This window comes from Lithobates pipiens, unplaced genomic scaffold (genome assembly GCF_037356315.1).
Source record: "Lithobates pipiens isolate NorthernLeopardFrog02 unplaced genomic scaffold, aLitPip1_a1.2 Scaffold_30, whole genome shotgun sequence".
Classification (NCBI taxonomy): Eukaryota; Metazoa; Chordata; class Amphibia; order Anura; family Ranidae; genus Lithobates; species Lithobates pipiens.
The window spans coordinates 143644530-143656879 of NW_027507791.1; the positions used below are offsets into that span (position 1 = coordinate 143644530).

Sequence of the window (12350 nt, forward strand, 5' to 3'; positions counted from 1 at the left end):
CTAAAGCAGGGGAAAAAATTCCTTCCTGATCCCCCGAGAGGCAATCGGATTTTCCCCGGATCAACTTTACCTATAAATTTTAGTACCCAGTTATATTACGTACACTTAGGAAATAATCCAGGCCTTTCTTAAAGCAATCCACTGAGCTGGCCATAACCACCTCTGCAGGGAGTCTATTCCACATTTTCACAGCTCTTACTGTGAAGAAACCTTTCCGTATTTGGAGATGAAAGTGAGTACACCCCTCACATTTTTGTAAATATTTTATTATATCTTTTCATGTGACAACACTGAAGAAACAACACTTTGCTACAATGTAAATTAGTGAGTGTACAGCTTGTATAATAGTTTAAATAGACACTCCCCATGAGATTTTTGAGCAGCAAATGAGAGACATTGATAAAAAGTTTCAAAATGTTTTATTATTATTAAACACTAAGTGATTCATCATTCAACAATTGTTCATGGATAATACATGGATAATACATATCTCCATCCAAAAATCGACTTTTAAGTTCCCACATTCTTGTTTTTACATATCATAGAAAGGCCACTTAGTGTGAGGAAATACCCCAATGCATTTCGACTTGGAACTGGTCGCAGTCTTCCTCAGGGGGTTTCTTTATTTCTACCAACATAATAAGTGGACAATTAATATTAAAAGCAGTATCATTCAATGGGCAATTATGCAGACATCTCTATATATTTACCCTTTCTGTGAGATACAAATGTATAAACTAGAGACTCTCATGCAAGTATCCAACTTCATTGAAGGCAAACCCGGACTGTCTCCACCCCACTATTCATAGCCACCGAATCTCCCAGACGGGGGAGAGAGGAGAGAGGGGGAGAAAAGAGATGTTTTTTCACATAAAGCGGGGATCCTTAGGACCTACAGGCGGTCACAAAACTTTTGAGGCTTCCACCATCCAAGCGAAGGAACAGAGGATTTTTCCTGAGGAAAAATCATTTTATTTGTTTGTTTAAAAAATGATAAATCATTTTTGTATCTACTATCTAAGGATAAAACATATTGAATATCTAATATGCAGGGAGGAGGAAAGGAAAATAATGGTAAAATAATCAATTTATATGACTTGGTACTATACCTATATGTATATGTGTGTGTATGTTATACATAATCCGTATATTCAACAGATGATCAACCGTATTCATGAAGTGAGACATGTATGTGTGTGTATAAACCTGTATAAAATAATAAATGAATAAAAATAAATAAATATAAAATTGAAATTAAAAATTAATAAATGTAAAATTGATGTGTGTGTGTGTGTGTGTGTGTGTGTGTGTGTGTGTGTGTGTGTGTGTGTGTATGTATGTCTGTGCTGAAAATAATGCAAGAGATATTCAATACTCTTTTTCCATGCATGTGAAAAATAAAAATAAAAACCCTATACCCCATGTGTGAAGTGAAGTGACTAGCATGAAGGAAAGAAAAATAAATAATGAATGATAATGTGTAGATTAAGAGTGCATAAATACCTGTCAGTTTAATATTTTTAGGGCACTTAGAGATCCTTGTGAAAGGAGAGGCCACTCATCTAGATAAAGAATTATTATTATTATATCAAATTATATATTATAAAGTCCTACCATATAAACAGATCTTATGGAGAATATTCTATCCATATTACCTGCTTCCTGGCTGCCACATGAACCATCTCCAGCACAAGAGTAAGCCAACTAATCCCTGCTGGAGATGGGTCGTTTATATATCCACTTATTTACCTTATTGTTTGCATGTGTTCCTCATTACCCCATTCCTCCAGAGGTGTGGAGCCTCCTGGCCATAATATGTGGCCTGTTTGTGGCCACCTCGGCGTTCAGGAAGACACTGTTTGCGTCCCAGGACACCCCCGCCGTCGCACCGGCGTGACGTCAGAGCCGAGGGAAAGAGGCGCACGCGCAGTGACACCGCAGCCCCCCAGGCGCCCCGCCCCGCCGCCCGTGTGCAAGCATCCATCATCAAGGATGAAACCTACGCACGCGCAGGGTGGGTAGCAAGCCAGGACGCGAGCGGCGGCATCCACGCATGCGCATCCCCCACCTCTTAGTCCGGCGACGATCACAGAACGCCGCCGGCACCGGGAGAGAAAGCCCCGAATGATGCAAAGATCTACTCGCCTATAAAGGGGGTCTACATGGGCCGCCCTTATCTTTCTACCCAGTGCCGCGAGGCCCTAAAGGGCCCCAATCATGTGTACTCCCCAGTGTCCTCTAACCCATGGGGAAAAGGAGGACTGAAGTGGGGTGGTCGAGTCAGGGAAACCTGCAATGGAGAAAGCAGCAGATTACAGCATTTATATAAATACCAACACTTGTATATAAAATATATAGCATTGTCATCACTTGCTTAAATATTTTGGGTCACAGTGTACATATGACCTAATCTCTCAAATACAAATAATTTTTTAAGCCAAAAACAGCAATATTGTGAAAATACCTAATATGCATTATTCTCAAGTAGACAATTATAAGACATAAGACATATTCTTTACAACATAATTTTTGCATTTGTGCAGAGTTGCATATGGTTGTGGCAAGAACAAAAACTCCTATCTTCCTAATTTTTATATAGGGTGAATGCCAAACTGTGCTGCTGTATAGCAAGCAGTATATTGATTCAAAAGGGTTTGTGTGACTTTATCTCCTCGCGGGGCACCTTTACAGTGCTCAATCTTTCCCGCCGTGATTCTCACATCCCTCCCCATATTGTCATATAAATTGATTATTTTACCATTATTTTCCTTTCCTCCTCCCTGCATATTAGATATTCAATATGTTTTATCCTTAGATAGTAGATACAAAAATGATTTATAATTTTTTAAACAAACAAATAAAATAATTTTTCCTCAGGAAAAATCCTCTGTTCCTTCGCTTGGATGGTGGAAGCTACAAAAGTTTTGTGACCGCCTGTAGGTCCTAAGGTTCCCCGCTTTATGTAAAAAAACATCTCTTTTCTCCCCCCCCTCTCCTCTCTCCCCCGTCTGGGAGATTCGGTGGCTATGAATAGTGGGGTGGAGACAGTCCGGTTTGCCTTCAATGAAGTTGGATACTTGCATGAGAGTCTCTGGTTTATACATTTGTATCTCACGGAAAGTGTAAATATATAGAGATATCTGCATAATTGCCCATTGAATGATACTGCTTTTAATATTAATTGTCCACTTATTATGTTGGTAGAAATAAAGAAACCCCCTGAGAAAGACTGCGACCAGTACCAAGTCGAAATGCATTGGGGTATTTCCTCTCACTAAGTGGCCTTTCTATGATATGTAAAAACAAGAATGTGGGAACTTAAAAGTAGATTTTTGGATGGAGATATGTATTATCCATGTACAATTGTTGAATCGCACAATATTGTATAGAGATTTACAGATCTGTATTGCTACACCAGAGCTCAGATTTTTTAATCTAATTCACTGTGATATACCCATCACTTAGTGTTTAATAATAATAAAACATTTTGAAACTTTTTATCAATGTCTCTCATTTGCTGCTGAAAAATCCCATGGGGAGTGTCTCTATATCTTTTTGCTAATACAGCTTTGGGGTGTGCAGCGTTTCTAAACCCAGCAAACATGTTCTAAATTTGTTCTTTGAGATATCCTGGGTGGTTAATCACCCGCTTTTTCCCCTTTGTGAACATGATGGGTTAAAATAATTTGAGCTATGGTACATTGTGTATTATACTTTATGCTATTTTGGAAATAGATAATAGTAAAAAAAAGTTTTATTTATTTATATATATTTTTCCTATATGACTGTTTTACAAAATGCCCAAAGTTTCCTTCACTGTCCTGGATTGGATACACATCCCTAGCCGGGGCGGTGATTGGAATAAGCAACTCCTATGAATGGAGCAAAAATTGATATTTCGGTTGCAAGCTAACATATATCCAGGTCTCTTGAATCGATTTCATTTGTACCGTTCTTGAGGGGCTATAGTTCTGGCGGGACAAGCTAACTCTTTTCATGATCTTAAAGAAGAAGAACAATACATAGGAATTATATACAAACATATTAGCTAACAATATGGGGAGGGATGTGAGAATCACGGCGGGAAAGATTGAGCACTGTAAAGGTGCCCCGCGAGGAGATAAAGTCACACAAACCCTTTTGAATCAATATACTGCTTGCTATACAGCAGCACAGTTTGGCATTCACCCTATATAAAAATTAAGAAGATAGGAGTTTTTGTTCTTGCCACAACCATATGCAACTCTGCACAAATGCAAAAATTATGTTGTAAAGAATATGTCTCATAATTGTCTACTTGAGAATAATGCATATTAGGTATTTTCACAATATTGCTGTTTTTGGCTTAAAAAATTATTTGTATTTGAGAGATTAGGTCATATGTACACTGTGACCCAAAATATTTAAGCAAGTGATGACAATGCTATATATTTTATATACAAGTGTTGGTATTTATATAAATGCTGTAATCTGCTGCTTTCTCCATTGCAGGTTTCCCTGACTCGACCACCCCACTTCAGTCCTCCTTTTCCCCATGGGTTAGAGGACACTGGGGAGTACACGTGATCGGGGCCCTTTAGGGCCTCACGGCACTGGGGAGAAAGATAAGGGCGGCCCATGTAGACCCCCTTTATAGGCGAGTAGATCTTTGCATCATTCGGGGCTTTCTCTCCCGGTGCCGGCGGCGTTCTGTGATCGTCGCCGGACTAAGAGGTGGGGGATGCGCATGCGTAGATGCCGCCGCTCGCGTCCTGGCTTGCTACCCGCCATGCAGGTGAGTAGCTTTCATCCTTGATGATGGATGCTTGCACACGGGCGGCGGGGCAAGGCGCCTGGGGGGGCTGCGGTGTCACTGCGCGTGCGCCTCTTTCCCTCGGCTCTGACGTCACGCCGGTGCGATGGCGGGGGGTCCTGGGACGTAAACAGCATCTTCTTGAACGCCGAGGTGGCCACAAACAGGCCACATATTATGGCCGGGAGGCTCCACACCTCTGGAGGAATGGGGTAATGAGGAACACGTGCAAACAATAAGGTAATTAAGTGGATATATAAACAACCCATCTCCAGCAGGGATTAGTTGGCTTACTCTTGTGCTGGAGATGGTTCATGTGGCAGCCAGGGAGCAGGTAATATGGATAGAATATTCTCCATAAGATCCATTTATATGGTAGGACTTTATAATATATAATTTGATATAATAATAATAATTCTTTATCTAGATGAGTGGCCTCTCCTTTCACAAGGATAAGTGCCCTAAAAATATTAAACTGACAGGTATTTATGCTATTTATGCACTCTTAATCTACACATTATCATTCATTATTAGGGATGGCCGAACAGTTCGCCCGGCGGTCGTTTCGCGGCGAATTTCGGCTGTTCGCGGTCCGCCCGATCGGCGGACTATTGCCGCCATTCGCCCGGCGGACTTCCGTGTTTACTGTGTAAAAGAACTTTGACCTATGATGACACATCCATCTTGGGGTACAGGACAGCCAATTGAGACATTACAGCACATGGACACTTGGACATTCCCCCTAACTTATAAATAGACCCAATCCGGCGGCCATTTTACATTCTTTCTTCTGTCACTATAGGGAGAGGTTGCTGTGTGGAGCAGGGAGAGACTGCAGTGACCCAAATCCCTGGCTATTTGGTCCACAAAAGTTCTTTTCAGGACTGGTATAGGTGTTAGGTGTAGTTCAGGATATAGGTTTGAGGCACTGCTGTGCTACTGATTTTTGCAGCAGCCAGTCTTTTGTCAGTGTAGAGAGAGGGACAGGACGCTGTGTGCTGCAGGGACAGTCAGTTTAATCATTAGCTGTTACTATTAGGTCCACAAAAGTGTTATTCAAGTTATTGTTCCAGCAGCCTCTGTTTTGTCAGTTTAAATAGGGACAGGCAGGAAGCTGTGTGTGAGGCAGTGAGGGATAGTCAGTTTAATCAGTAGCTGTTACTAGTAGGTCCACAAAGGTTCTTTTCAGGACTGGTATGGTAATAGGCTTGTACACGTATAATATTCTTTCTTCCAAATATAGAAAGAATATTATACTTGACTGCTGCCCTTCTGCTGCAGTAGTCCTTTATCAGTATAGGGACTGAGGTACAGTCTGCTAATCATTCACAACCTACTTGTTCCACAAAGGTCCTTATAAGGACTGGTAAGGTATAGGGTACTACAGTGCATAGGGTTGAGTGAGGTACAGTCTGCTATTCCTTAAGGACTGGTATAGGTCCACAATACATAGGGTTGAGGTGCACTACTGCTGACTGCTGCCCTTCTGCTGCAGTAGTCCTTTATCAGTATAGGGACTGAGGTACAGTCTGCTAATCATTCACAACCTACTTGTTCCACAAAGGTCCTTATAAGGACTAGTAAGGTATAGGGTACTACAGTACATAGGGTTGAGTGAGGTACAGTCTGCTATTCCTTAAGGACTGTATAGGTCCACAATACATAGGGTTGAGGTGCACTACTGCTGACTGCTGCCCTTCTGCTGCAGTAGTCCTTTATCAGTATAGGGACTGAGGTACAGTCTGCTAATCATTCACAACCTACTTGTTCCACAAAGGTCCTTATAAGGACTGGTAAGGTATAGGGTACTACAGTACATAGGGTTGAGTGAGGTACAGTCTGCTATTCCTTAAGGACTGGAATAGGTCCACAATACATAGGGGTGAGGTGCACTACTGCTGACTGCTGCCCTTCTGCTGCAGTAGTCCTTTATCAGTATAGGGACTGAGGTACAGTCTGCTAATCATTCACAACCTACTTGTTCCACAAAGGTCCTTATAAGGACTGATAAGGTATAGGGTACTACAGTACATAGGGTTGAGTGAGGTACAGTCTGCTATTCCTTAAGGACTGTATAGGTCCATAATACATAGGGTTGAGGTGCACTACTGCTGACTGCTGCCCTATACTGCAGCAGTCCTTTATCAGTATAGGGACTGAGAGTTTTGTCACAGGGTCATTTAAAAAATGACAGGCAGAGGAAGAGGCAGGTAGGGGTAGGGCAAGAGCAACAGGCTTGAGCCAAAGTGGGAAGTTGCAGAAGGTGCGTTCAATTACTTTAAAGGATGCACCAGACTTGGTTGAGTGGCTCACTCAGCCTTACTCTGCACCCTCCTCATCCTCTCGATCTGCACCCTCTTCTTCACTCTCTGCTATGTGCACCCCCAAAGACACTACCACCAACAACACCACCACCACCACATACCTTCCGCTTGAGTCACAGGAATTATTTTCCGATCCATATCAAGTCATTTCTGATGCGCAGCCACTCTTAGTATTGGATCAGGAAGAGGAGGTAGCAACAACCGCCACTCAGCAGTCTGACGACAGTACCCAGATCAGCACAAGGAGGAGGTTGGTCCCCGCTGTTGCTGCCTACTCCAAAATCTCTACTTATAGCGTGGGGAAGGTGACGTCGATGATGACGTGTCTAGTGATGTCACGTGGGTGCCCACAAGACAGGAAGAGGAGGGGAGTTCAGAGGGAGATATGGACCAGCAGATAGGGAGGAGAAGCATAAATAACTTACATTGCACAGGAGGGGCAAAGCAGACTGCAAATGTATCAGGAGCGAGTCATCGACCATGTACGGTCACATCTGGCGCTCCCAGGACACCGGCACATGGCTCCGCAGTGTGGGCTTTTTTTAACGTGTCCGCTGCTGACAATAGCGTTGCCATCTTCAATCTTTGCAGTCAACGCATTAGTCGCGGTAAGCCCAACACTCACCTAGGGACTACCGCCTTAAGAAGGCACATGAGCAGCCATCACCGAGCCCAGTGGGAGCAACGGAACACACAAAGCCACACTCCAGGATCTCACTGTCCAGCCTCGTCTTCTACTTCTCTTTCTCCTCTCTCCTCACAATTGTCCTCCACTCCACCTTCCATCACGCCAAGCTCACGTTTTTCTGCAAAAAGGCAGGCTTCCGTGGGCCTAATGTTCGAGCGTAAAAAAAATGATGACGCCGGATAACCCTCTTGCCCAACGGTTGACGGCTGGCTTGTCAGAACTCATAGCCCGCCAACTACTGCCATATAAACTGGTGGACTCGGAGGCCTTTCGAAAATTTGTGGCCATTGGAACACCACAATGGAAGGTCCCAGGAAGGAAGTATTTCTCAGAGAAGGGCATCCCAGAGCTATATGCCCATGTTCAGCGGCAAGTGAATGTATCTCTGGCACACAGTGTCGGTGCCAAGATACATCTGACCACAGACACGTGGTCTAGCAAACACGGGCAGGGAAGGTATATCACTTTTACTGCTCACTGGGTGAACCTTCTGACGGCCGTCAAGCATGTAACCCGTGGCACCCGTGTAGATTTGGTTTTACCGCCACGGATTGCATGCAGGCCTGGCTCTTCTTCTCCTCCTCCTCCTACTCCATCCTCCTCCCTCTCCTCCTCGGCTGACTCCTCCTTTTCCACTGCTAGCGTCTCAGCCCAAGCTCCCCAGAACCTATTCGACATGCCAGGTGAGACGTTGCCATGCCGTGCTGCGTCTGTTGTGCCTGGAAGCCAAGAGCCACACTGGCCCGGCACTCCTTTCAGCTTTGCGTTCACAGGCAGATCAGTGGCTAACACCGCTCAATTTGACAGTTGGTAAAGTGGTGTGTGACAACGGTGCCAATCTGTTTAGCGCATTGAAACAGGGCAAAATGACGCACGTGCCATGCATGGCACACGTCTTAAACTTGGTCGTGCAGCGATTCGTTGTCAAATACCCTGGGGTCCAGGACATCTTGCGTCAGGCAAGGAAAATCTCAGCCCATTTCAGAAGATCTTACACGGCCATGGCTCGCCTTGCTGACATTCAGCGACGACACAATCTGCCGGTCAGACGTCTTATTTGCGATTGCCCGACGCGATGGAACTCAACCTTCTATATGCTTGATAGGCTGCTCCAGCAGAAACGTGCAGTTAACGTCTACCTGTATGAAATCTGCGGCAGAACAGGTTCTGGGAAGCTGGGTTTTTTTTTTCACCGCGCCAGTGGCTGCTCATGCCTGACGCATGCAGACTTCTGCGGCCATTTGAGGAGATCACCAAACTGGTCAGTCGCAGCCATGGCGCCATCAGTGACATGGTACCTTATGCCTTCTTTATGGAGCGTACATTGCGTTGTGTCATTGATCAAGCTGTGGAGGAGCGGGAAGATGAGGAAGTCGCAATGCTGGATGAATTCCAAGGGGGGGCTACTCTATCTGAGACAAGTGAACAACAGGAGTCTGAAGAGGAGTCAGAGGAGGATGGTGCAGGGGCGGATGAGGAGGAGCAAGAAGAGCATGCTGTAAACCTTTCTGGGATCCCTGTTGTTGTGCATGGATGGGGAGAGGAGAATGAAGAGGACGACATTATCCTGGATGATGAGCAGGAGCCAGGCCACCACACCGCTTTCAGTTTAGTGCAAATGGGGGGCCTTCATGCTCCAGTGTTTTAATAGGGACCCCCGTATAAAAAGCATAAGGGTCAAGGACCAGTACTGGGTGGCAATGTACTTAGACCCCCGGTACAAACACAAAATGTCGGAAATGTTACCGCCGTCACAGAGGGCTGTCAGAATGGAGCACTTCCAGGCCTTGCTTCGAGAAATGCTGCATTCTGCTTTTGCGTGCGCTGGCAGAGAAGCAATTCCCACTCCCAGAGAAGGAGTTGCTGGTACCAATCCAACAGCACCTGCAAGAAGAGGCCGGTTTGAAGATGTGTTGGTGACTTCTGATATGAGGTCATTCTTTCAGCCGACCCAGCGACAGGTGTCATCCGGATCCAGCATCAGGGAACGCTTAGACCGTCAGGTGTCCGACTACATCGGGTTAACGGCCGATGTGGACGCTCTGAGGAGTGATGAACCCCTGGACTACTGGGTGGGCAGGCTTGACCTCTGGCCAGAGCTTGCCCAATTTGCAATCGAACTGTTGGCTTTCCCTCGTCCAGTGTCCTGTCCGAAAGGACGTTCAGCGCAGCAGGGGGGATCGTGACCGATAAGCGTACTCGCCTAGCTCACGACAGTGTTAACTACCTCACATTTCTAAAAATGAATGAGGCATGGATCTTGGAGGAATTCAACACATGTGACCAGTAGACCATGTATATGTCTATAAACAATTTTTTTTATTCGAGCACACAGACCTTCTTTCTTCATTTGGCTCACTTCCTTGTCCAAAAAAAGCACACCGTACTATATGCCCGTATCCTCCTGTTTGAAGAGGTTGAGCGATGTCATATTTCTACTGGGGCTGCTTATTATGAGGGGCTCCCACCATCCCTGTGCTGTGCTGACTTCCTCCTTGGGCTGCTTATTATGAGGGGCTCCCACCATCCCTGTGCTATGCTGACATCCTCCTGGTGCTGCTTATTATGAGGGGCTCCTACCAACCCTGTGCTGACTTCCTCCTGGGGCTGTACCTCTGCTGTGCATATTATGAGGGGCTCCCACCATCCCTGTGCTATGCCCATTATGAGGGGCTCCCACCATCCCTGTGCTATGCTGACTTCCTCCTGGGGTTGCTTACGGTGCTGGTGTCAGTGCTGTATATCACAGTGCTGGTGTCAGTGCTTTATGTCACGCTGCTGATGTCAGTGCTCTCTATCACGGTGCTGATGTCAGATCACTCTATCACGGTGCAGGTGTCATTGCTGTATGTCACGCTGCTGATGTCAGTGCTCTCTATCACGGTGCTGGTGTCAGATGACTCTATCACGGTGCAGGTGTCATTGCTGTATGTCACGCTGCTGGTGATCATCTCCTGCACCCTCTTCTTTGTCTACCCTGACCTTCCCTCTCCTCCATTGCCTTCATGCGCTCCACAGTCCTGAATTGTCACAACAATTTCACATATAAAAAAGAATGCTTGTAGTTGTCGATCCCAGATTCACCTCATACATGTGTTATGTCATTGGCCATGTGGTGGGACTATGTTTGCACAGCTAGTAATTATTTTGTGGCTGCAAATTTGACCTGTAGGTTTGCAAAGTTCGCCTCCCATTGAAGTCAATAGGGCCCGCCGCGAACGTTACGGTTCGCGAACTATCGGCCGCGTTCGCGGTCCACGTTCGAGAAACGTCCCGTCGGAAGTTCGTCCATCACTATTCATTATCTATTTTTCTTATAGGGTAATGGGTTTTTATTTTTATTTTTATTTTTATTTTTCACATGCATGGAAAAAGAGTATCCAATATCACTGGCATTATTTTCAGCACAGACATACATACACACACACACACACATCAATTTTACATTTATTCATTTTTAATTTCAATTTTATACCTTTTTATTTATTTTTATTCATTCATTATTTTATACAGGTTTATACACACACATACATGTCTCACTGCATGAATACGGTTGATCATCCGTTGAATTTATGGATCATGTATAACATACACACACATACATATAGGTATAGTACCAAGTCATATAAATGTATTATTTTACCATTATTTTCCTTTGCTCCTCCCTGCATATTAGATATTCAATATGTTTTATCCTTAGATAGTAGATACAAAAATGATTTATCATTTTTTAAACAAACAAATAAAATAATTTTTCCTCAGGAAAAATCCTCTGTTCCTTCGCTTGGATGGTGGAAGCCTCAAAAGTTTTGTGACCGCCTGTAGGTCCTAAGGATCCCCTCTTTATGTAAAAAAAACATCTCTTTTCTCCCCCTCTCTCCTCTCTCCCCCGTCTGGGTGATTCGGTGGCTATGAATAGTGGGGTGGAGACAGTCAGGGTTTGCCTTCAATGAAGTTGGATACTTGCATGAGAGTCTCTGCTTTATACATTTGTATCTCACGGAAAGGGTAAATATATAGAGATGTCTGCAATATTGCCCATTGAATTATACTGCTTTTAACCTCCCTGGCGGTACGATTATTTCGGATTTTAGGTGCTAAAAGCGGTACCATTATTTTGCATGAAAATTTGGCGTTTTATATTGTAGTCCTGCAATTCTTAGGAATAACTCACTTAAATTTGTCCAAACCAGAGTCTAGCAGACATCCCGGGTATAATAAAGTTTGAAAAATGAAATCATAAATTATAATATAATAAATGATTGTACCAAATAATAATATAACAATAATAAAAATTATTCAATAATGTAATCAAATCAAAAACACTGAAATTTGCTCAGTTGCAGAATTGTCACTGTCATTACTTTTCAGTATTTGAGGACGGATCTCCCCACAAATTGCTATCGCTCAATTCTGCGAGTAATTCTAATTTATTATCGCTGTTTTCTAGCTGGTCTAAAACCATTTTTGATGTAAAAGGACAGTTTTGGTTGCTATGGACAATCTCCAGTTTCCAGGCATAAAGAACAGTTTTTATTACATAAAA

The 12350-nt window shown here is 44.0% G+C and overlaps 1 long non-coding RNA gene across 2 annotated transcripts; it reads right to left on the reverse strand.

Annotated features, from left to right (window-relative positions):
• Positions 1-400: 400 nt before the first annotated feature.
• LOC143942132 (uncharacterized) lies at positions 401-1899 on the reverse strand. Of its 2 annotated transcripts, none has more exons than XR_013264706.1 (4): positions 1750-1899; positions 1504-1562; positions 711-955; positions 401-628 (listed from the first exon to the last, which is right to left on the reverse strand). It is a non-coding gene; the product is annotated as an uncharacterized LOC143942132 (long non-coding RNA). The 2 variants fall into 2 exon arrangements; XR_013264707.1 differs by having other exon boundaries at positions 1656-1899.
• Positions 1900-12350: the final 10451 nt, after the last annotated feature.